This window comes from Chiloscyllium punctatum, chromosome 6 (genome assembly GCF_047496795.1).
Source record: "Chiloscyllium punctatum isolate Juve2018m chromosome 6, sChiPun1.3, whole genome shotgun sequence".
Lineage (NCBI taxonomy): Eukaryota > Metazoa > Chordata > Chondrichthyes > Orectolobiformes > Hemiscylliidae > Chiloscyllium > Chiloscyllium punctatum.
Window position 1 is genome coordinate 132,158,535 of NC_092744.1, and position 25,912 is coordinate 132,184,446.

Sequence of the window (25,912 nt, forward strand, 5' to 3'; positions counted from 1 at the left end):
TATTGTTTTGACACACCTCAGTCAATTGGTTTTATATCTGCTCCTGTGCTTTCTTTTATCTGTGGGTCTATAATATATCGCCAGCAGTGCCTCTGCCATGGTTTTGATCCTGAGCTCTAACAACCAAGCCTCATTAGAAGATCTTTCCAAGATATCGCCCCTCCTTACTGTAGTAACTGACTCCATAACTAATCATGCAACACCACTTCCTATTTTACCCCTCTCCTGTCCTGCCTATAGTTCTTGTACCACACCACAGCATACTGAGTTGTCAGCCCTGACCTCCCACAAACGCATTTCTGCAATGGCAACAATGTCACACTTCCACATGTCATCTTGTTCCATTATCACATCTGTCTGTCCGATAACATTCCCAGCATTAAGGTAAAGCACATCCACCCTGGAATATAACACCTGGAATACTCTGTACCTCGGAGTTCTTCAGTCATTCACTGTTCCTTATCAAGCTGCCCAATTCATGAACCAAAACTGTAACTCTGGGACTGAATTAGTATTTGTTGAAATGCAATTTCGTTTTTAATAAATGTATTAATGTAATGCAATTTTACAGCCTGACCAGTCTGCTCCACATACAATGCGATTCTGCTGATTAAATCCCTGCTCAGTGTGCAGGTGGGACAGCTGTCAGTAATAGGGAAAATGAAGACTGCAGATGCTGGAGATCAGAGTCGAAACGTGTGGCACTGAAAACGAAAAACCAGTCAGGCAACATCTGAGGCGCAAAAGAGTCAAAGATTTGGGCTTCATCAGGAGTGCATTCATGCCTTCCCATATTTTCCATTCCATGGTTCATAGGATATTGGGAACCATACATGCTCAGTGAAGCAGCACGGTTTATAGCCCTGAAATAGAAAACAGTCAATCAGTTGGTTGGACAGGGAGTAGACAATTTCAGGTGAAGTACAGACTAATTGAAGTACAAACATAAGAATAGATAAATCTCCTGGGCCAGAGGAGAAACACACTAGGTTGATGCAGGAAGAGAGGGAAGAGATTTCTGTGCCTTTGGCGATGATCTTTGCGTATTCACTCTCCATTGGAGTAGTGCCAGATGATTGATGGTGGCAAATGTTACTCCCTTGTTCAGGAAAAGGAATTAGGATAATCCTGAGAATTACAGTCCATTCAGTCTTACATCAGTATTGGGCAAAGTAATGGAGAGGATTCTGAGAGACAGACTTTATGATTACTTGGAAAATCATAGCTTGATTAGAAATAGTCAGCATGACTTTGTGAGGGGCAAGTCATGCCTCCCAAACCTTATGGAACTCATTGAGGATAGGATCAAACATATTGAAGAAGGTAGAGCAGTGGATGTGGACTGCATGGATTTTAAAAAGGTTTTTGAGCACGCTCTCCATGGTACATTCATTCAGAAAGTAAGGAGGCTGGGGATACAGAGAAACCTGTCTGCCTGGATACAGAATTGACTGGCCCATAGAGACACTATGTGGTAGTAAATGGGAAGTATTCCGTCTGCAGCTCGGTGCAAAGTGGTGTTCTGTAGGATGCGATTCTGGGAACTCTGCTGTTTGTGGTTGTTATAAATGATTTGAATGAGGAAGTGGAAGGGTGGGCTATTACATTTGTAGATGGAACAAAGGTCGGTAGAATTGTGGGTAGTGTGGAGGGTTGTTGTAGTTTGCACTCGGACATGGATTGGAATAACTGGGCTGATAAGTGGCAGGTGGATTTCAACCTGGAAAAGTGTGAAGCGATTCGTTCTGGACAATCAAATATGAATGCAGAATGCAGGATAAAAGATTGTTAGTGCTCGTCAGGTCCGCAACAATTCACCCTCCTCTCTAGGCACCTTCCCCTGCCACCAGAGGAATGCAAGACCTGTGCCCACTCCTCTCCCCCCCGGCCTAAAGATCTTTCCACATCAATCAAGGTTTCACCTGCAGTTCCACTCATGTCAGCATCTGCACCCGTTGCTCCCAATGTGGTAGTCTATACGTTGGGGAGATAGGACTTCTACTCGCAGAGTACTTCAGAGAACATCTCTGGGACACCCACAACAACCAACCCCACTGCCTCGTGGCCGAATGCGTCAACTCCCCCGCCCACTCTGCTCAGGACATGCAGGTCCAGGGCCTCATACATCGCTACTCCCTTACCACCTCATCTTCGACTTCGGGACACTCCAACCCCATGGCATCAATGTGGATTTCACCAGTTTCCACCCTTCCCCTCCTCGAACCTTATCACAGTTCCAAACTTCCAGCTTAGCACCACCCTCATGATCCATCCCATCTTTTTATTCAAAGTGGGAAAGGGTTTTTTTTAGAGTCTATACAGAGTGGAAGCAGGCCCTTTGGCCAAACAAGTCTGTACCAAACCTCCGAAGAGTAACCCATTTCTCTCTGACTAATGCACCAATAACTATGGGCAATTTAACATGGCCATTTCATCTGGCCTGGACATCTTTGGACTGTGGGAGAAAACCGGAACACCCGGTGGAAACCCATGCAGATACGTGGGAGAATGAGCAAACTCCACACAGAGAGTCGCCTGAGGCTGGAATCTAAACTAGTCCCTGGCACTGTGAGCCACCATGCCCACCTGTCCATCTTCCTTCCCATCTATTTGCTCGACCCTCCCCTCCGATGTATCACCATTACCCACACATCCATCCAACAATCACACTCTCAGTTACCTTTCCCCAGCCCCAACCCCTTCCATTTATCACTCCACCCTCATGGATCCCTTTCTTATTGCTGACTAAGGGCTTTTGCAATAAATGTCGATTTTTCTGCACCTTGGAAGCAGTGATAGCAACATTCTGCAGTTTGAAACTCAGATTGAATGTATAAGGACAGAGTCACATATGACAGTTTTAGTGTTGAGCAATGATATTTATATTGGGCTAAGGAAGGAGTTGGCTTTGGTGGACTGGCCAGGAAAAAAAAACAAAACTATCAAGGGCAGGACAGATAAAAAAAAGGTAAAGACACAACGAGATACTAAATGACCTCTCGACTAAAGTATATTGGTGAGAGGAAGAGGAATTGCGCACTGGAGAAAAATCATCCATGATTTGACACGGAAATCAATAATAGCTTGAGGGAAAAGTCTCAGGCAAATCACATTACACAATTTAGTCACACTCTGGAGGACTGGGCAAGGCAGTGACACAGTGGTGTCATCGCTGAACCTTTAAGCGAGAAACCCAGCTCATTTTCTGATGACCTGGATTTGAATTCTGCCATGGTAGATGGTGCAGCTTGAATTCAAATGTGGAATTAAGAGACTGATGGTGATCATGAATCGATTGCAAGGGAAAATTCATCTGGTTCGCTAATGTCCTTTAAGGAAGGACATTTCCATCCTTACCATAGATTCATCACTCTCTGGCTGAAGACGTTTCTCATTATCTCCGATATAAAAGGTCTTCCCTTAACTATGATACTATTCCTTTGGGTCCTTTCTCTCCGAAGAATAGAAGCATCTTTCTGACATCTACTCTGGCCAGCCATTTATTACTTTGCATGATTCAATTAGATCCCCTCATCCATCTCAACTTCAGCGAGTTTAATTCCAGAGATCTCATATGTTAGGCTTTTCATTCCTGAGGCCATTCCTGTGAACTGCCTCTGAACAAGCCCCGGGGCAGTATATCCTTCCTGAGATATGGGGCCCAAAACATCACACAACAATCCAAATGTGGTCTGATTAGAGCCTTATAGAGTCTCAGAATTACATATATGCTTTTATATTCCAGCCCTCTCAAAATAAATATCATCATTGTATTTGCCTTTGTGACCAGCCTTGCCACCTGAAATAATGAAATTGTGATGGACAATAGCAAATTATCATGAAGTTACAAAAATGAATAATGATTAAAGCATGCTGGGAAATGGATCCCGGGCTTGAGTAAACTCTCTGTGCTAATCCACATGCTGCAGAATCCAAACAGGCTGCAGGTACCCACAGACGGTTTGTAAACAAACCTGACAGCTACAGATCCTGCAGTACAAACCTGGAGTTGAATTTGAATGGGACAACGGGATGCCTCCCTTGGGCCATCAATGTGTCGCCGCCTGGTTGGGTCTGATTGATCAGAGTTATCCAACATAGTCATTCTGTTGACAGATCTTCTATATACTCCCAAAATGAGGTGAAGAATCTGGAAAATGAGAATCACCACAAAACCACACTTAGCGCAGTAAACCGAGAATAACCAGCAAAGCAGAAGATATCTCCAAGTGCATCGTAAGAAGAAGAAATCAGCACGTGGAGCCAGGCAACGTTCTGTTGGGGTGGTATAAGATCATACAAAGTTAAGTTCAAGCAAAAGGTAGTTTGTAGTGTGTTTCATTACATTATAGTCCAATTTATTGTTCTAATATTAATTGTGTTCAATAAGCAGATGCTGTTGTTTATGAGTCGAATCACAGTTCTTTTGGTGAATATAAGATTTTAAGACACACTGATATAAAAGATATAAAAGTCATGATACAAAAGTTTCCTGACAATTGGTTCGCCTGCAAGGTTACCTTGAGACAATCTTGGTCGAGAACTTCAAGTCTCTTTGCACTTCAGACTGAAGAATTTTCCCGATTTTAGAAAATAGTGCATGCCTGTATTCCTCTTACAAAAGTGCATGACCTCACACTTACTCCCATCGTACTGCTACTTCTTTGCGCACTCTCCTCAGGTGTCTAATCCCTTCTGCAGCCTCTCCACTTCTGCAATGCTACCTGTCTCTCCATCTATCTTTATATCATCTGAAAGGTTAACCAGAATGCCCTTAGAACATTCATCGAGATCATTAATTTACAAAGTAAGAAGTCGTCGTCCCAACACTGAGCCTTGTGGAATATCACATGTCACTAGCTACCTTACTGACATGATCATTTTATCCTCACTCGCTGTTTTCTGCCTTTTTAACCCTTGTTGTTTCTTAATTCCACCCACACAGATTCTACACCATTTGTCCATATCTCAGTGATGGGAACTGAGTGATGGGACTGCAAAACACTTTAGCATTGTTGCTAATTTATAGCTTGGACATGGACTAAAAATATGACATTGTGGATTCCACTGAACTATGGCGACAACCTATGCCTTTGACGAAATATTCTGTTTGCATTATGGAAGAATATAAACATGTGAATCTGCTTGAGAGGACACAGACAATTTCAAATGTTTGTATTCTTCCATAATACTGACGGAATATTTGGTCAAAGACATAGGCTGTCGCCACATTCCAATGGACTTGACAATGTAATATTTTTACTTTTTAAATTTGTATATGAAGAATACAGAAGTTAATGAAGAGGTATAAATTGGTCAAATGAAAAACAAATATTGGTGTGTGGAGCATAGATTGGAAATGTGTCTGTGTTGAATTATGTTGGAAGTTAAATGGAAACGCACGAATTATTAAAACGGAGAGATTGCATTGAGGCACAGAGGAATCAGGCACCTGGATCACACAAAAAATCAAGGATTTAGAGAGGCCAGACAAATGTTGAAACTCTTTTGAAACAGAATTCATTCAGAAGTAGTGAGACCACATCGAAAGAGCTATGGCCACAATGACATGCAAAGCAGTCCAGAGAAGATTCACTCAACTGACTCCTGTGAAGAATTGTACTTCAGGAGGAAATAGTGACCACACTGGCCCTGGATCTCCTGGAGTCTAGCTGGACAATATGTGATCTTGTTTAACGTCAGAATATTCCGAATAGTCTTTTTAAGTTGAGTTCTGAAATAATACTTCAGTTTATATGAGAGATTACAATAAGTGGATGGAAAGTAAATCTGAAGAATATCTCATTTCATAAGATGTGGGTTGTTTCAGCCCTCTGACAGTGTTGCGTGTTTGTGAAACTATCCTTCCAGAGAGCGATTAAGGCTAGGAAATTGAATATTCCTAAGGCAGAGGCAGGCAGATTCTTGACTAAGTTTGACCAACGAACGTTGTATGGACAAGGAAGGAAGACTTATGCCTGGTGCCAGTTTCTACTTTTTTGTTGTCTTCAGCTACCGAAAAATTAGGAGACCACTCTCATGAACATGAAGACTTTTCCTTTCAGATTGATGGACACAACTTTCCAAATTTGTTTTTTAAACAAGGGAAAAACTCCTTTGAAACTGCTTTAGAAATTAGATAATGTTGAATAGATGTCTCAATAGTGCAGCTTCCTTTCAGTTGTTGTTGTCAGGTGAGCTTCGTTAGAAAATCTGTTGCCTATGTTTAATTTCCACTCATAATGTGTAAGTGAACTCCAGTGGTTCACTTGGTGCAGGACCACTAACATTTATGTTTCAGAGAGAGTTACAGGATTCTGAACAAGTGATAGTGAAGGGAAAATGGTTTCGTTTCAAGTCAGGATGCAATGTGACCTTGGAGATTATATTCTTCACCAATTGATGCTCACAAGCTATGGAAATGATGAGTTATTTCTTGTTTTCAAGAATTAAAGTGATAGAGTCTTATGTGGCACACAAACAGGCCATTCAGCGCAACATGTCTACATCAATCAGAAAACATCAAACTACATTAATGAAAATTACCTCAATGTGCATGGCCGACTATGCTCTGACATTTTGTGCTCATTCAGCTGCTGATTAAATGCTGCATTAACTTGTGTTATTCGTGACCTGGGCTGTCAGTTGGCCTTTTATTTCAATGTATTCACGAAATGGTGTCTGCGAATGCATCACACTATTTCAAAGTCCGCAACAAGCTCATCTGATCAACAAACATGGTTACATTGTTCAGTTATTATGAGGAAAGTGGATTTTTCAAAAATTCATTTTGGATTTTAATGGAGCTAGTCCAATATTAATTGCCGTTGAGAAGTTCCAGTCCAGTTGGTGTTGGTCATTGCAAGTGGCTTTTGGGAGGGAGTACCAGCTGTGCATCTCATGTGCCAGTTTAGCTGGGAGTAAGTATTACTGGTGGTGGATGTAGTTTTAAACAAACTGCTGTACTGTGATGAACAGCTCGCAGAAAAACGCAGGAAAACTGACTCTTTGTCAAAGCAAATATATGGCAAGGAATTTAGTATTCTGCAGAGAAATAACAACGTTGCAACTAGAAGTCTATATAACGATGAAGGAAAGTTTGTTTGTATGTTATTGGTGTCCTTAAACTAATGTTGTCAAACAGCTGGAATAATGTCGGTGGGCTTATTGAACAAAACTTACACTGAGCATGTGAATTAACTTGGATATTTTCAGAGATGGACGGGCTGTCCTCGGTGTAGTAAGTCGTGATGCTCCATGGGATGATGCTGATTTGTAATCTCCCCACTTACTGAGCACAGTTCAATGGAACAAACCAACAATTGCCATTAGGTGGTGCTTCACAATATATCATGGAATCGTAAAATAAAGCAGATGCCTATCAAATCTGGCACCATCAAGTGCTGATACAAGTGTTTTGCCAAGTTTGTAATATTTCCTTCCTCAATCACCCTCACAGGCAATGCATTCCAGAAGCATATCACCCGCTGGATTCAAAGCAGATTTCACAAATCCTCACTCAATCTCTTGTCTTTCACTTTAAACGTGTATCCCCTTGTATTTAACCGTTTGACTAAGAGGAACAGCTGCTGTCTGTTCACTGTGTCTATACCTCTCATGCTGTTATACGCCTTTGTCAGGTTCTCACCATAACCTTCTCTGCTCCAAAGTAAAGCAAAAGCAAATCTAGCCTAGCTTCATGGTTTGAGTACTCTCTTCTGTTGTTATTCTTTCAATGTGCAGCATCTCATCTAAAGCAGTGTTAAGTGTTTCGGTCATTGATCTGGCCGTTGGAACAATCCGATTGTACCCTCCTGTAACCTAACACTTTCGTCCTCACTCTGAACCACCGGAATGATCATTGTGTCATCCACAACATTGTTTATCATGCTCTAACCCCCACCCCCATTTCCCACATTCTTATCATCAACGTGTATGAATATCAGAAGCACAGCTCGATTTTCTACCTGTTCTAAAGTTGTTGTTGCAGAGGAAGTATTGATAATTCCAGTCTATAGTTGTCCTTCTTTTGGTGAATTTGTAGCATGATGCAGGAAATGGAGCCACAAAGAGTATTTTGGACATGGAACCGAGTTCTGCTTTTATACTCCGGCCCTCTGCATGTATCATTCATAAGGCGTGTACATCATTAACCTTGTAGTCGCTTTTGGCACTGTGCACTGCAACATTTCCATTTTATATGGGCCTGCAGCTCATTTTTAATAACATTCGCTGCAATCCCATCAGAGTACAGGGAACGTTTTTTAATCTTCAGGATGGACGCAGGCTCATTCATGGAGTTTGTTTGAAAGAACTAAGGTGATGAGGATAAAGATTCAATTAAATTCTGCATTATAAGCATGCAGTAGAAGATCAAAACACATTCTCATTTCTACATTGAATTGGAAGCAAATTCATAGAAAAAACCAAACACCTACCTTTCTGGATATTGTTTAGTGACATAACGTGACATGATGTTGAGATAATGAATTGGAGAGAAAGGAAAATGACTGCACTTGATGGAGGTACAGAAATATAGCGTGGATGTACAATATGAACAAGAATACTGTTAATATAAGAAGTATGAGAAACATTTTCCTCATATTCAAAGGAAACCAGATCCCAATTTTCCTTAACAGTGATGTTTAATTGGCCATCAACCTCAGTTTTCCAACTGCATGGTTTTCCCTGCCACAGATGGACCTTCTGATACACCACCTCTTCTTCTTCCTATTCTTTCCTTACCCACCTACTTCCCTTGCATTGCCCCTTCTGTTGTGACACACCCTTACACTGACCATCTCCCTTCACACTTCTCGCACTGTATATCACACCATTTCCCTATCGCTCCCACCTTCCCTGACTCTCCCTTTTGCTTTTTGCTCTCACACTAAATGCTGGAAATTGCTGACTTCTGTGCTACTACATGTCATCAGTGAATGGTGCGTTTGAAATGATCACTGTGCAACAGCAACAGAAAACAGAATGTTTGCCACAGTCTGATACGCCGTGAACAGGATGGCTTTGTTAACTGTTGCTAGAGTGGAGTTTCTTCCGGTCCCTTTATCACAACACTTAATGAAACAGCCTCATCACCAACAGGACAAGCATCTTGGGACTGAATTGGAACTCCATGCATCAATTATCTTTTGTATATTGTGAGGATATTGTTCAAACAAACAGTATTCTTGCCTTTTGCTCCTTGTTCTTTCAACTGATCTTCCAATATAATTTGAGGTGAGATCAGAGAGACTTCCCTTTCAATCGAAGCAAGACTTGACTGAGCGTGGAATCAAGGATCCTGAGCAAAACTGTGATTAATGGGAATTAGAGAACATTCTGCACTGGGAATGGGAACAATGGGAAAACAATCTCTACAAGTTATCTTCTAAGTTACATGCCATCCTGACTAGGAACTAATTTGCTGTTCCTAAACTACCAGTTGTTAAACATCTTGGAATGTGCAGATCTGTGCGTATGTGCATCACTTGGACAGAAGAGATTCAAGTAGGCTGCTCTATGTCGCATTTTCCAGAGTGATTGTGTTTGACACGTAAAATCTGCCCATGCTAGTTCCTTCCGAAATCCGTGGATGACTATGCCCTGTACCAATCTATCTTATGCTTCCACAGTTTCATCTAAAGTTTCAGAAATGTAAGACCTTGCTGAATGACTATGACCCTAGTGATATTGAGGCAATGATTGGGGTCCTTAATTCAACTGGTTTCCTTTTGAGGATTGATCATGTGATTCGTGGCCACTGAATTGAATATTTTCATGGTGATTTATGACACGGAAAATGTTATGAATATTTAGGACTCTGTTAAATAAAAAGTTTTTATTTTTTCATTCAATAACTATAACCAAATGCAAGAGTTAACTGAAATGGCAGATTCACTGTTCCCTTTCATATCAGAAAAGTATCCACACTGCAAAAGCAAAAGGAAGCTGGAAGTGCTGGAAAACTTCAACAAGTCCAGCAGCATCTGAGCAGAAAGAGAATTAACGTTCTGAGACCGATATGACTTTTTCAGAGCAGAATCATGTTCGTCTCAATATGTTAACTCTCTTATACTCTCAAGATACTGACTCATCAGCTGTGTTTCACCAACATTTTCCTTTCGTATTTGAGATTTCCAAGTTCCCACGTATATGCTAGCACAGTGGCATATTTGGGTGGGTGGCACGGTGGCTCGCACTGCTGTCTCGAAGCACCTGGGAACCTGCGCTCAATTCCACCCTTGGGCCACCGTCAGTAATCAGCTTTCATATTCTTCCCGTGGTTGCCAGTGTTTCGTCCACGTGTTTCTGATACCTCCTAATTTACCATGAAAAATTGTTCATGTGCAACTATTTGCTTTAACTATGGGAGATAGAGGAATTGTGTAGGAGGGGGATCTGCATGCAATGCTCTTCCGAGGATAAGTGTCAGCTCGATGGGCCGAATGTTTTATTTTAACACTTTAAAATTATATATCATTATTATAACAAAGGCGGGTGGTTACTGGGGCAAAAATCTCTGCATCAGCACATAATGAGCTATATTTCTACTGATGTTCTTTCCATGGTCCTACACATTGTGTTATCCATGTCGGGGTTTTTAATTCTGAATATCCTGTGCATCGAAGAGCCAGGAGGGGACAAGAGATGTCGTTGGTAGATTGGGTCAAGGAAAACCCGAAGGCTTTCGATAACTATATCAGGAATATAAAAAAAAAAGACCAGAGTAAGATTAGAGCCTATCAAGTGTAATAGTGGAAATTTGTGCTTGGAGTCAGAGGAGATAGGGAAAGTGCTACGTGAATTTTTTCATCAGTATTCACACAAGAAAATAGTTGCTGTCGACGTTAATCCTGAGATACAGGTCAGTAGATTAGATAGGATAAATGTTCAAAAAGAAGAGTTTTTAGCAATTCTGGAAAGTGTAAAAATAGATAACTCCCCGGAGGAGAATTGTTCTAGGATTCTCTGGGAAGCCAGGGAGGAGATTGCAGAACCTTTGGCTTTGATATTTATGTTGTCATTGTCTACAGGAATGGTGCAGGAGTCTAGAGGATAGCAAGTGTTGTTCCCTTATTCAAGAAGGGGAGTAGAGTCTAATTATAGACAAGTGAGCATTACTTTGGTTGTGGGTAAAGTGTTGAAATTGTTAAAAAGATAGTGTTTATACTCATCTAGAAAGGAATAATTTGATTAGGTATAGTCAACACGGTTTGGTGAAGGGTTGGTCGTACCTCACAAACCTTATTGATTTTTTTGAGCAGGTGATCAAATAGGTGGATGCGGGTAAAATGGTTGACATAGTGTATATGACATTCAGGAAAACGTTTGGTAAGTTTCCCCACGATAGGCTTATTGCAAACAAAAGGCGGCATGGGCCTGAGGGTAATTTAGCGGTTTGGATCAGGAATTGTCTAGTTGAAATAAGACAGAGTGTGGTAGCTGATGGGAAAAGATCATCCTGGAGTTCAGTTACTAGTGGTGTACTGCAAGGGTCTGTTTTTGGGCCCACTGTTGTTTGTCATATTTATAAACAATCTGGATAATGGCGTAGAAAGATGGGTTAGTATATTTGCAGATGTATCTAAGGTCGCTAGAGTTATGGATAGTGCCAAACGAGGTTGTGGGTTACAGTAGGACAGAGATAATTTGGAGGCTGGGTTGTGAGGTTGCAAATGGAAAACAATGCGGAACAATGTCAGGTGATTCATTTTGGATGGAGCAACAGGAATGTAGTGGATTGGTCTCTTGGTAAGACTCTTGGTACTGTAGATGAGTAGAGATTCCTCTGTGCCCATGTACATAGATCCCTGAAAGTTGCTACCCAGTTTGGCAGGGTTGTTCAGAAGGCATATGTTGCGTTTGCTTTTATTAGTAGAGGGATTGAGTTTCGGAAACGTTGTGTCATGTTGCAGCTGTACAAAACCCTGGTGCAGCCGCACTTGGACTATTGCATGCATTTCTGGTCACCTCATTCATGGAAGGAGGTGGAATCTTTGGAAAGGGTTCAGAGGAGCTTTACTCGGTTGTTACCTGGTATGGAGGTAAGGTCTTACGAGGAAAGTCTGATGGACTTGAGGCTGTTTTCATTTGAAAGATTTTGAGAGGTGACTTAATTCAGACATATAATATAATCAGAGATTAAAGAGGCTGGATAGCGAGATTCTTTTTTTCTTGGATGGTAATGGCTAGCACGAGGATACCGCCGCTCCTTCACCACCAGACACCTGGAGGAAGAACGCCTCATCTTCCGCCTTGGAACACTTCAACCCCAGGGCATCAATGTGGACTTCAACAGTTTCTTCATTTCCCCTTCCCCCACCCCACCCTAATTCCAAACTTCCAACTCAGCACTGTCCCCTGGACTTGTCCGGACTTGTCCTACCTGCTGATCTCCTTTTCCACCTATCCACTCCACCCTCTCCTCCTTGACCTATCACCTTCATCTCTTCCCCCACTCACCTATTGTACTGTATGCTACTTTCTCCCCATCCCACCCTCCTCTAGCTTTTCTCTCCACGCTTCAGGTTCACTGCCTTTATTCCTGATGAAGGGCTTTTTTCCCAAAACGTCGATTTCGAAGCTCCTGGGATGCTGCCTGAACTGTTGTGCTCTTCCAGCACTACTAATCCAGAATCTGGTTTCCAGCAACTGCAGTCATTATTTTTACCTCAAAGGCCTGATTGGCAACTCCTGTTTCCTGTTTAACACCGCGGATGTGCTGATGGCACTCCTTCCCTCCTCGTGTAATAGGCAGGAGGGACTGAATGGGCTATCTCTGTTCGCATTTAATAGTTTCAATGCATTGAATATATTCTGTTGAAACCAGCTTGAGAGGCTGAATGAGCTCTTGTTATTTAACTGTGGAACACTAGAAAGAGACATTTCTAGTAAGACTGTTACAGGAGTGTTACCATCACTTTAACAACACAGTTTGGATGCTATCAAGGTCTTGCTGCACATGGACACGGACTGCAACAGCAGTGGAGAGGTAAACAAATTATTCTTAATATTGCGTGATCTTCAGAGAATGCCTCCACTTCTAACTGTAAGATGTGGGAAAGACATTGAAACAGCTGAAGAAAACTACCTTGAGGATGCAGGCAGAGATGTCCTGTGACTGAAATAATTGATCCACACAAACCACAAACATCTTCCATTGTCCTCTGAATGCCTCTAACCAGTTGGGGAATTTACAATTCATTCCCATTAGATTCAATTCTGTTCAGGGTCCCTTGATACCATCCACAGTTTAGTCCTGCCTTGATATCAGGGCCTGTCGCTCTTACCACGTGTTCATATCTTTTATTCGTGTGAATAGGTCACGGTGTGATTGTGAGGAGTGTTTCCTTCTCACAGAGGGTGGTGACTATCGGGACTTCTGTATTCCAGACAGGTTGGGGAGGTATATCACTAAGATATTTGGAAGGCAGCACACTGGAATATGAGGCATCAGAATGTTGAGGACTGCAGGGATTGAGCATTAGAGAGGAGTTATGGCTTTTGCAGATCAGCTATGTTCATGATGAAGGGAAAGACAGGCCAGAAGGGCTGAATGATATATTCGCGTATCTGATGTTCTCTCATTCTGTTATTGGGATGTTATTTTCCTGAAAATTCTGTTATTAGATGTTGCAGTCAGGGAGACCAGAGGATTTGGTGTGCAATCTCTTGGTGATATATGGGCGCTGTATTTACAGTGAATCTGAATCGGCAACATGACCAAGAAATGAAGACAGTTCTGGAAAGACAGAGGAATGACATGTTTCACACCGTCACTGAACGTTTCTTTTCCTAAGGATATTTCCCAACGCAGTGTCAAACTGTGTGTGACAGTCTTCATCCGCTGAATGGTCTCTGCTGTTTCTGTTCACCAGATTACTGGGGTAAATGGCCTCCAACTGTTCCTGTCCATCAGGTTTGAGAGTTTCAGTGGATCATAGGAACAAGGGACTGAGGAGAAGGGTTGGTAATTAGACACTTAAAGCCTTCTCCACCAGGCACTAAGATTGGGGCTGATCAGGTTGTGGTCTCAGCCTCACTTTCCTGTCTGTAGTTCATTGCCATTTACCATGTAATGACTAAGTAGCATGGCTTTGAATAGATGCAAACACATAGGCACCACAAACTTACGGGGAAGAGCATTCCCACTCAAACAGCCCTTTGTGAATTTCTCCTCATCCCTGTTCAGAATGGTTTTGGCGAGGTCTCTGTTTCATTTTCTACTCCAGCTCCTCCATTGGTCATGACACATTTTAAATGTAACTAGGTTGGTCATATAGTCAATGATGCAGTTCTCAGACTAGGTCAGGTTCTTTGCTAAGCACAAGGCAGGTAGATATCTTTAATTTGGAAAAGTAATTTACCAAAGCAAACTTACTCTAGCTATCATGGAAAGATACATGGCAAGCAGTGTGGACAAGTATGTGCATTAATATTTATCTTTCAATTTATACTGAGACACAGTGTGTATACACAGAAATATGCACATACGCAGACACATACAAAAAGACGCTCACAGTGTCACACACAGGTGCACATAGACACACACATACACATGCATGAAGACAAACAGAAAAAACCTCTGCAGAATATCAGGTTGAAAGAGCTTTTCATAGCAAAATTTAAGTTCAAGACAAAAGGAAATATTAAATTGTATTCTGCCTCGAGGTCATTCTGCTCACACAAGCTGCTGGCAATCGAATTCCTTCCTTGAACGGTTGGATTTGGCTGAATTCCCTTTGCTTCAGGCAGTGTGGAGATTCCAAAGAATCCTTTACTGGAAAACTTCATGAGTGCTAAAGATTACTTATGAGTTTTCACCTCTTATATGTTGATGTGAGAAGGAACAAGGTAAGAGAGGAAGCAAATAACCGTGACTTTTCTAGCAGGTTGCATCTTCTCCAACATTTAGCTGAAATATACAATAATGTTATCTGACCACCTAAATGGACCATGTGAAGCCTCCTTGAACATCCTCGGGACTGTACGAATCCGTCCCTGTTCCCTGCTCCATGTAGGAACAATTTATAAGCTGTCATTTGAAGATGCATTTGTTTATGTCCTCATAATTTTGTCCAGTAAATTCATGTCTTTGCACTATCTGTATTAAAATGAATGCATTTTTCTCTTAAATTTGAATCCTTACTTCTAGTTTCCCATACCAGAGGAAATGTCCATCAGCCACGCACCTGAAACACTCTCCCCAAGATCTTATGTGGTACAATATGAAAATCTCTCATTCTTTACCCTGAAGTGCTCTGGTAGAGGTTTATAAAATCATGAGGGGCATGGAAATGGTGACTAACCAAGGACATTTTCTGAGGTTTGGGAAGGTCAAAACTAGAGCACACAGTTTGAAGGTGAGGGGGAAAGCTTTAACTGAGATAAAGGTGGTCACCTTTTCTCGGAGTGTATGGATTTAACTGTCAAATGAAATGTTGGAAGCTGGGAAAATTACAGCATTTAAAAACCATTTGGATGGGTACTTGAATAGGAAGGTTTTAGAGGGATCTGGGCCAAATGCTGGCAAATGGGGCAAGATTAATAGAGGACATCTGGTTGTCATGGACAAGGTGAACCGAAAGATCTGTTTCTTTGCTGTATGACGGAATAAGGCCTTCATTCCAGGAACAAGTACAGTGAAACATCTAACAGAGCTTCTAAATCAATTGGGTATATTTACTTGTCAGTTTAGGGAATCATCACTGCACACAATACATCAAATGTGGCCACAGAAAACTCATGTACAGATGCAGTAAAGTGTTCTGATAGCCTTTGCATTGAGTAGAATCATTCCATATACTTTCCCAATCACTGACTGCATTGGCATACTAACCTTGTGTGATGTATGTACTAGGATGCACAAATCCCGTTGCACCACTGAGTTTAGTGATCTCTCTCCTTTTTAAGTAGTTTACTGTTGTTTTAACCTTTTGTCACAACATAAATTTCATTAGCCCAGGTTAGACTGTTTCTGTTGTAGTTTTATACATTAACGTCCCCTGTCTCTATCCCATTACAGACTCTCTACCTCCATTTGACACCTTATTGATTGACTATCTTGGTGGCTGAGCTAATTGAGCTCCAATTCAATCAGTCCCCACATCCAAATCATTGACAGGTTCGATATAGTTGTTGATCTTGCACTGATCTCTAAGGCACTCCAACAAGTTAAAATTTACCAAACTGAAAATAAACATCAATCCCTACTGTCTATATCCTGAGAGTTACCCAGGGTTCCCTTCTCCAGTGTCGCATCCGAGAAAGGTTGGATAGCCTACCCCTGTGCTGTATAATGTGCTCAAATGGCTGAATGACTTTATCATCTTCATTTGTAAATCCATAGAAGGGCAGAAAGGTCTCCGCGTGCCTCATTGCTGACGGGCTGAATGGGAACTTCCTCTCCCTCTGTAAAAGCAACGAGGGTTTGATGAGAGAACAAGACATGGGTTAAGAGCAGCAGGGTTGCATGTGATTGTAACTAAACATCCCTTTCCTGTCTGTTCCCAATAAACATGGTTTCTTTTGTTTATCACTGATCTATGGAACTCAACCTTGAATGCTTGCAGTAACCCAGTCTTCACTGCTCCTTGGGCATGGGAACACTACAGATCACACAGCCCTAAAGAGAAAGGAGGATCCCTGTCTCAGTCTGAAATGAGAATGCCCTTATTCTTTAAACGTCTCCCCCTCAAGCCAACCACCAATCTTTTGAAACAAGGATTCGACAATTAAAAACAGGTATAGACCATTCAAGCTCTCAAACCTGTCTTCAATTCCTATGACACTTGACAATCAAATACTTAACACATTTAGCCTCAATCGAAGTTAAATTAATTCCAGATACCATAAGCTCACAAGAGTGTAGGAAATTAGGACGTTGTACGGTGTAGCACAGTACAGCCCTTCAGCCTTCAATGTTGTGCGAACCTCTTTATCCTAGTCTAAGATTAAAGTCAACTTCATACCCTTCCTTTGGTTATGATTTATTTGTTTATCCAAGAGTTGCTTGAATATCCCTAATGTATCTGGTTCTACTACCATCGCTGGCAGTGCATTCCACGCACCAATAACTACCTGTGTAAACAACCTTCATCTGACATCTCCTCGAGGCCTCCTTCCAATCACTTTAAAATTATGCTCCCTGCGTGATAGCCATTTCGACCCTGGGAAAAAAAGTCTCTGGTTGTCCACTCTGTCTATGCCTCAGCATCTTGCACACCTCTATTAAGTAAGCTCTCATGCTTCTTCATTCCAATGAGAAATGCCTAGCTCACTCAGAAATTCTTCAAAAGACATGCCCTCCAGCACAGGCAACATCCTGGTAAATCCTGTCTGCACCCTCTCGAAAGCTTCCAATTTCTTCCCATAAACGGGGCGACTGAACTCAACACAATAATTCATATGTGATCTAACCAGTGCTTTACAGAGTCCCCCATCTCTACTGTCTGTCAATGTTAAGTGTAGAGTCATACGATGTAACCCTCTGCTAGCGTCCCCATGCCACTGCACAAGTGTCAGATGTTTTCTCTCTCTCTCTCAGAGGACATCAAATACTATCAATCTCTCACATTGCATGGCTGTTTGGTTTTTCAAATAATGTCTTTCGAAGCACAGAGCCGTTTCGTCTGATACCTAGCGATAGCGTTCCTGAGATATTACCACCATGACTGTGTCAGTTTCAGGACTTTTCAATCTTTTCTCATTTATAATTTGTAGGAGTGTATTATAAAAGATTTCAAGTAAATGAACGTGCAATAACTTCATTGCATTAAACATACAAATCATTCCATCGACATTGCTTGGATGCATTTGCGGTGGAAATACTCTTTAATTTGTGCACTCTGTGTCAAAAATAATCTTTAAAGACAAATAACTTCCACATTGCAGAGCGAGCATAGATATTACTTTACACGAACATTCTCCACTCTGAGGGTCTTCAGTAGAATTACAATCCTCCATATACCAAACTGTGTGTGTACGTGTGTGCGTGTGCAGATGGTTCTATCAGTTTTGATGTCGCTATGAGCTGCCTTCCTCCCCCTCCCTCCCAGACTGAATCCCTGATGTTTGTCACCATGCGGGGCTGTCAATGCAGAGGAGTGGGAAGGCCAGCAGAGGGAGAAATTGCATCACTTTAAACACCAGAGAGGCTGACAGATCCTCTGTGCACATGGACACACAGATGCACACAGAGACGAATACAGGCACGCAGACAAAACGCAGAGATGAAAACAGACACGAAATTACACAAAAAGACAAATACAGACACGCAGATGCACAGAAAGATGAACGCAGACACACAGATATACACAGAGACGAACACAGATACGCTGGTATGCACAGAGATGTATACAGAAACGCAGATACACACAAAGGCGAATACAGACATGCAGATACACACAGAGATGAATGCAGATGAACAGGCGCACACAGAGACAAATGCAGATGTGCAGCGACACAGAAACAAATACAGGCACGCAGAGACAAATGCAGACAGGCAGATACACAACAGAGATAAATACAGGCACGCAGATACACATAGAGACGAATACAGACACGCAGATACAGAGATGAATAGACTCACACAGATGCCCACAGAGATGAATACCGACACAATGATTCACACAGAGATGAACACAGACACACAGAGACAAACACAGACGCACAGATACACACAGAGACGAATGCAGACACACAGATACTCACAGAGATAAATGCAGGCATGCAGATAGACATCGAGACGAACACAGACATGCACGTACAGATATGAGTACAGGCATGCAGATAGACATAAAGACGAATACAGACACGCTGATACAGAGATGAATGCAGGCACGCTGTTACAGAGACAAGCAGATATGCAGAGAGACGGATAGATACACACAGATGCTCGCAGAATGAATAATGACACGCAGATACACAGAGAAATGAATAGAAACACACAGATATACACAGAGATGAATACAGACACGCAGATACACACAGAGACAAACACAAACACGCAGATACACACAGAGACACGCCGATACACACAGAGATGAATAGAGTCACACAGAGACAAATACAGACACACGGATACACACAGAGATGAACAGAGACACACAGATACAGAGACGAACACAGACGCACAGATACACATAGAGACACGCAGATACACACAGAGACGAATTTAATGACACACACATACACAGAGATGAATACAGACACGCAGATGCACACAGAGATGAATACAGACACGCAGATACAGAGAAAGACAAATATAGACACGCAGTTGCACACAGAGACGCATAAAGTCACACAGATACCCACAGAGACGAATACAGATACACGTATACACACAGAGTTGAACAGAGATACACCGTTATACACAGAGACAAAAACAGACACGCTGATACACGCAGAGATGCGCAGATACACACAGAGACGAATAGAGACACACAGACACACAGAGAGAGGAATATAGACGCGCAGATACACACAGATGTGAATACAGTCAGATACACACAGAGAGGAATACAGACATACAGATGCACACAGACTCAAATACAGGCACAAAGAGATACACAGAGATGAATGTAGATACACAGACACACACGGAGATTGATGCAGTAGCACAGATACTAATACAGACACACAGAGACAAATACCGATACACAGATGCACATGCACACACAGATACCCAGTCATCACTACACCCACTGACACACTGACGTTTATACAAACATTGGGAAGCTGCCAGTATTTATTTTTCAGGTGGTGACTTTCTCAATATTTCACTCATTCTGTGTGGCTTTCTGAAGTTCCATAGGTAAATCTCTTCATGTTCTCTATAGCTTCCACCTCTTTCCTTTAATGAGGTGACCAGAACATGGTATTACAAGTGTGGTGTTATGACACGGCGATGAACCTTTCTGCTAATTAAACCAAACACTCAGAAAAGCTCACCTTGCTCATAATCTGTTAAAGTCGAGTGACAGAAAGCTTGCAAATTCCAATACTTAATAGAAAATAATATCAATTTATTCCTTAAACTAAAAGTGAACATTGAACAACAACAATTATTCCCAACTCTAAGCTTCCCTTTCTCTGAACTGTTTGTTATCTTCCTCCACCTTTAACAATATACACTTCCAATTAAAGAAAAATTGCATTAAAATTACATAATCCAGACAATGGCTGTAATCTCCAATGCCCTCCTTCTTTCCACCGAATATCTCCCTGAGTCATGTTTTGTCTTTTAATGCAAGGGCTTTTCATCCAAAAAAAAAATTATCTTCCACAGAGAATGTTGTTCATGGCAGACTCTCACGATGGTAGTTTACTCTCTGTCTAACTTTCAAAATGCGTGCCTCTTTATTCCCTCAACATCAGCTCATCTCCTTGGTTTGATGCTGGCAAGACAATAAATTTAAAATCGATTGGGTTGAGTATAGTGGGATATAATTTCAATTTGATTGGTCAAATTCGAATAGTTGCCAAAAGAGCAACCAAAGCCCAACATATCTGTTTCACAGCCAGATGTTACATAGTTTTAATTGTCCAGTACACTGTGAAAATATTAGCTAGTCATATGACAAGAATTTGCAAGTTCTCAATGCAGAACAGCTTTCAACTTCATCACAGTGGGTTAAACAGTGGGATTATAGATCTGCAGTATAACTTCACAGCTCTGAAACTGAGCTCCCCGGCTGTGAAAGCCAACACATCATACGCATTCTAAACAACAGCACCAACCTGGATGGCAACTTTGAGGATCTATAGACATGGACCCCAAGATCCCGCTGTTCTAGATTTATCTTGAACTGTCACGCATCAGCTCAGTTCTGTCAATGACCTGTAGTAACCTACAACAGCCGTACATACTAACCACGAACTCCACCAAAGTTCGTGACATCGGCGAATCTATGAACCCACCCTTCCAATTCGTCATCCAACTCTCTTATGAAAAAAATCACAAAGAGCAGAGGTCCCATAATAGATCACCAAGCTCGTCACCAAGCTCCAGGCTGCATCTGTTCCTCTACTACCACCTCTGTCTACTGTGGGCCAGCAAATTCTGCATCCAGACAACCAGATCTCCCTGTAAGCCACGTCTCCTTATCTTGTGAATGAGCTTATCGTGGATAACCTTATCAAACGCCTTGTTGTAATCCGTATATACCACATCCACTGCTCTAATTCATCAACGTGTTTTGTCACATCTTTAAGGAATTCAATAAGATCTATGACCTGCTCCTCACAAAGCCATGCTGACTGTCTCTAATCATTTATAATTTTCCAAATATTGTTGTGGTTCTATAGCCACTATAAATACCGGAGAAAACAGCACAGAAGCGCTTCACAGGAGGCTCCCAAGCACTGAGGATGTCACCTAGACAGGGGACGAAAACTTTGCAAGACAAATTCCAGCTCGGCGAACAGAACCACAACAACGAGCACCCGAGCTACAAGTTTACTACCAAACTTTTCCAAATATTCATAAATCCTGTCTCTCAAATCCTCTCCAATACTTTGCCCGTCACTGGTGTAAGACTGGTTAGCCAATAATTCCCAGGATTATCCCTATTCCCTTTATTTAACCAGGGAATAACTTTTGCCCGCCTCCTGTCATCTGGCACGACTCCAGTGTACAGTGCCGATGCAAAGATCATCGCAAAATGCACAGCAATCTCTTCTCGCTTCCTATAGTATCATAGGTCATATCCTGTTTGGCCAAATAAATGTATCTATCCGTGTGTTTCTCAAATTTTTCAACACATCTTCCTGTTCTAGCATATCCGCCTGTTTCATGCTGTCCTCAGAAACGTCAAGGTCCCTCTCATTAGTGAATACTGAAGCAAACATTCATAAAGAACCATCCCTAACTCCTCCGACTCCTGGCGCAAGTTCTCTCCACTATCACTGATCAGCCCTACCCTCACTCTGGCCATCCTCTTGTTCCTGACATAAGTGGAGAACGTCTTAGGTTTTACCTTAATTCTACCCGCCAAGCCTTTATCATGCACACTTTTATCTCTCCCGAGTTCATTCTTCAGTTCCATCCTGGTTACCTTGCAACCTTCTAGAGCACTGCTTAACCTTTGCCTCCTCAACCTTATGTAAGCTTCATCCTTCCTCTTGATTAGATGTTCTAAATCGCCTGGCACAATGAAGATATGGAACTGTAAATGGATGGGAGATGCACATCCTGTCACTTTCAGCATGAGCTGCAAGTTTCGCGACAGTGGGCAGTGATCAAACACAGTGTTACTGAGCAATGCACTGGGATAGTGGACACAGCTCTACATGCTGGAAGGGTAACTGCTCCAGGTTTACAGAGTTATTCACTGCACAGCTCCCCGTGGGCTGATGTGGTCTGCACAGTCTACAGATTGCTGGGTTGTATTGAGCGGTACACCAGCCTTGTCTGCACAGTGCTTCACGCTGAATAGATACCTCATCTGGATTATGATGTCTGATTCTGTGAGGTGGAGTTGGTATTGGGCATAACTGACCATTTGAGCTGATCTGTCAGCATATTTATTTTATGATCTTACTCTTGTTATTTGACTCACCAGGTCTGACTCTGCCGGCAAACCCCATTTCTCTGAGAAGAGCCATGTTTATTCAACTTGTTGATCAAGTAATCATCCAAATATAACCCGAGTATCTGTCTTTCTGCACCTTAACCTGACCGTTGGTGCTAATATCCCTGAATCCCCGGGGACATAATTATGATGTTCAGAAACAATGTGCAAAGTGCATGGCTCATGCTCTTCTATACATCACGGCTGTGGGTCCCATTTGGATCCTTAATGTATCAAGAGCTGGCACTGTGAAGCTCAGAAACAATGAAAAGGTGCGTCTCAGGCTGTTCACTTCCTGGTGTGTCCCATGTGGTGCTCCATGTACAGTGGAGTGTGTGTTGGGCTGTTGTTCACTTCCCGGTGTGTCCCATGTAGTGCTCCATGGTGGACAGGGGGTTGCAGCACCTTTGAGAAACGTCTTTGAAACTTGGTCTGTGCCTGTTCACTGAACATCTGTATTTGTCCCTCTCAGCTGATCATGTGGTCGGTTACACGAGGAAGCCCCTCGAGTATTATTGTTAAGTACCAGGCAGCAAATTTGTAACTGAGGGGCTCCGGACTGACTCCTGTTATTGGAACGTTAGTGGAGGTGCTTGGAATGGTTTGCTGGAAGTTGTGCTGTCAGCTGCCTCAGACATTCAGAGAGACCTGAGCATTTGGTGACCCAACTCTGGATGGAGGATGGGGACGATAGTAACAGCATCTGGGTCTGTAACATGAACAATAAATAGAGCAGAGGTTGCAAAGAGGGGAAGCTCTGAAACCACGGAGTGAGAGTGTGTCTGGGGAAAGGGATCTGCTGGATCCACCCCCGGTTTTCCAGGAACACCTTCCCAAGCTCCAATTAACCCAGGAGCAGAGTGTGAGGGAACCCTGACGGAACAAGGAGCTGGTCATAGAGCGGTGTCACCTTCTTTAACACGACCTGCAGCTTCTCATCAGGGGGAGGACCGTGCTACCAGTGGTTTTTGGGTCAGAGTTTCATTCAGCTTCTATGTTTCAGAACTTTCCAGGCAGGAGTGGGTGACAGCTCCATCATCTCTCCGATCTCAACATCAGTGTCATCATTCAGTGACGGAGGATATATATGGTGGATGAGAGCAATAGGCCCGCTGGGAACATCAGGCAGCAAACGATCAGGGTGACGGAGCAACACATGCCATGTCTGCACGGCTCAGAGTAAACCCTTCAGTACACACGGTATCACTAAGTCCTGTAATCCCTCTGTATTTCAGTAACATACTGCCGGCCGTTCTTCCTTGAAGAAAATGACAGAATATATATGATGTTAAATCCCACCTGCCAAACTTTTATCCATTGATTAACTTGTCCATATCCATTTACAGACTCTACAACTTCCATTGATTATTTAATTTCCTGCTTATATTATTTCCATTGGCAAACTTAGTTACAGTACATTTGGTCCACTCCTCTAGATTATTGATATAGATGGTAAATAGCTGAAGACCCTGCACTGGTCACTGTGTGACCCTACTGGTTACATTCTTTTAAACTGATTAAATCTGATTTATCAGGAGTGCCTGCTTTCTGTCCGATAACCAGTCCACCGCCATTCCTGTGTAACACGTTCGAAGGACTGAAGAAAGATGAGGAACCTCAGTCAGCAATCCAGCTCCTCCAGCCTGCTCCACCATTGAATACAATCACGGCTGATGTCAGCCTGCTCCACCAATGAATATAATCATGGCTGATGTCATCTCGGTCTCAGTCCCAATTTCCAGCCCACTCTCCATATCCCCTCAGTTACTCAATATCCCAGCATCCACTGCACTCTGGAACAGTGAATTACACTGATTTAAAATGCTTTGATAGAAGTTCTCTCATCTCTGCTTGAATTCCTCTCCACTTATCCTAAAACTGTGATCTCTTGTTGTAGGTTGCCCCACATGAGGAAGTACCCAATGCATGTCGACATTATCAATCACCTTTAGCATTGTCCAGACCTCAGTGACATCACCTCCCATTTTTCTAAACTCCAGGGAGTCTAGGCCTGAACTGCTCAATCTGTATTCAGAGGACAAACTCCTTATCTCTGGAATCAGTCTAGTAAACCTCTTCTGAACTGCCTCCATGGTAATTACATCCCTCCTGCAGTCAGGACACAAAAACTGTACACTGAACTCAATTGCGATCTCACAAATGCCTGGCATTATTGCAGCAGTACCTCCCTCGCTTTATAATCTATTCTTTCAGAAATATATACCAAATTTGCAGTTGCCTTTCTCATTATCTGCTACACCTGCATCTGTGTCTTTTGCGATATGGATGAGGATACCAGATCCCTCTGTACCTAAGCACTACGTAGTTTCCCTCTGTTTGGATAGTAAGTTGCCTTTCTGTTACACTGACCAAAACGGCCGCATACTTTTCATTGTTTCGTTTCATCTGCATCCTATCCTTAATCATTCATTACAATTTCTCAACTGAGTCAGTGTCATCTGAAGAACTGATTATAGCATGTCCATCCCCTCAAATAGGTGATAGTATTTATTGCTAATAGTTGGGGCCTGGGGACTGAGCCCTATGGTATTTTTGGAAACAGAAAATGAACCAGTTATTCCAACTCAATGCAATTCTTTGTTTCGCCAAGCCTACATCCAAGCAAATAAATTACTTCGAACCATATGCAATCTTATTCTGCAGATTAATTTTTTGTGCACACCTTATTCAATGTCTTCTGCAAGTCCTGATTTTCCATCTCCAGGATCCCCATTATGCAGCTTGCTTGTCACATTCTTAAAGACTCAAATAAATAATGAAAATATGATTCATCCTTTTAAAATTATGTTGATTCTGATCGATTGTGGCTTCCCTTTGTAAATGTGCTTTCTTTAATTCCTGAATAATCGATTTTAATAATTTTCTTAAATTCCAGCAGTTTTCTCGCTACTTTATATTCCATCGTGAATGTGGTAAGCTTTCACCTCTATATATTCTCTTCATTCCCTCCAATCCTGTATAATTGACACATGGTGTGAAATGACCTACTGTGGTTGCTGTGTAAGAAGCATGAGTGGCTGAATGGACTCATTCTCTTCCCTGTGCACAAAATCAATGGGCTGATGTCAAAACAAAATCAAAACAAAACATAGATTAAACCGAGCTGAACCAAGGCAAATTAACTTAAATTACATGAAGTTACAACACCCAGCACGTTCCTACCAAAGCTCCCCATCACCGGTAGCATGATTTGCCATACCCGTATTTATTCAGAATTCTTCCTCTCAGAGCCCTCACTGTTACACAAATGTCCTGACCAATTTAGCCAATAAAACCATGTGTATATGGTTGAAATAGGGCCGCCACGTCCTATGACAATG